Source organism: Amphimedon queenslandica, unplaced genomic scaffold (assembly GCF_000090795.2).
Source record: "Amphimedon queenslandica unplaced genomic scaffold, v1.1 AMPQUscaffold_13146, whole genome shotgun sequence".
NCBI lineage: Eukaryota > Metazoa > Porifera > Demospongiae > Haplosclerida > Niphatidae > Amphimedon > Amphimedon queenslandica.
The window spans coordinates 1,284-2,695 of record NW_003546618.1 but is presented as its reverse complement, the minus strand read 5'-3'; positions in this window follow the sequence as shown (position 1 = coordinate 2,695).

Sequence of the window (1,412 nt, the reverse complement as noted above, 5' to 3'; positions counted from 1 at the left end):
ATTAATTTTCTTCTGGTTCTTAGTAGTACCATCTGCATTAATTCTAAGCCCCATGCCCGTATCAATTTGCTCACATAACGATGAGGCTTTGTGGGTATTACTAATAACTTTAAGTTCTTCTTTACGAATATAGCTAGCACAGCTTCGTTTCGGAAGTTCAAGTTTTGATACATCAACTGAAGGATTGGACCACTTTACTACATCTTTAACTAGAGTTTCAACTTTTTTAACAGGAATACCACTTGACAGCAAAGTATAGTATAATTTTCTAACTGAATTAGAATATGTCTTTCCAGACTTAGTGGAAGTGAAATCTTGTGAACCAATATTATTTGCTGTGACTACATCAGGAGAAAACATAGAATCGTTGCTATCAGCAGAAAATGATTCAGATGCATCAAATTCCTCTATTAGATTCTCAATGTCATTCATTGCTGCAGTGTTCGCTTTGTGATATCTAGTAGCTCTCTTTACTGCAGAATCTCTTTCTTTGTGCACTTTAATCTTCTCATTTGTTATGTCTTTTAGTGCAGAGTTGGCTAAGGCCAACTTTTTCTTGGAAAGTTCTCGCTTTTGTCGCAAGTCGAGGACTTCAGCAGATAAACTTGAAACTGAATCACCAATGTCATTTTCTTGAGAAGAATTCTGCTCTGTACTGCAGCAAAGTGAACTGACTGTGCCCTTTTCGCACAGTGATTCCACATATCTGTACACATTATCAGGTCTTATTTCTGCAAAATCGCTATCTATTGCTACATAAAATGATCCTATTAGACTCTTTGTGCTTTGACATGTTTTTGACCATCTTTTAAGGAAAGGATGAAGTATCTCGTAAAATGAAGCTTTTGGAGTTGTGCGTTCCAAAATTCATGGACTTTTTTTACCACTTTTAACTGCATCAAAGCACTTTACTAGTAATGCTTCATCCAACCCATAATTTGAATGGAGTTTGACTGGGAACTGAATATCTATGAAAAAGATATAACATTATGCTTGCATTGTCTTGTAGTAACAGCCACCCCCCCATTAGTTATTGCAAAAACCAATGAATATAATTATAAAACCACACTTAACTATCATACCTGAGCTTGATCTTATAGGATTTGGAACATGAGGTTTCCACATTCTTCGACGATAAGCTAACAAGGAAGATCCATTTAATTTGGATGGCCCCCTAAGACTTGGCTTTGTGGGTGCCACAATTCGGTGTACAGTTTCAATTAATCGCTTTGGACGACTTAAATTGTAGCTAGGAAATGCTTCATGAAATTTCTTAATGAAATGATGATCATCTGAGGCACTTTCATAAAGATCTATAAGGTCTCCATATGAGATAATTATCTTGGTCTGTTCATCACTGGACATTATCTATTAATTTTAAAAGTTGACATCATTACATTCAGATTTCATAA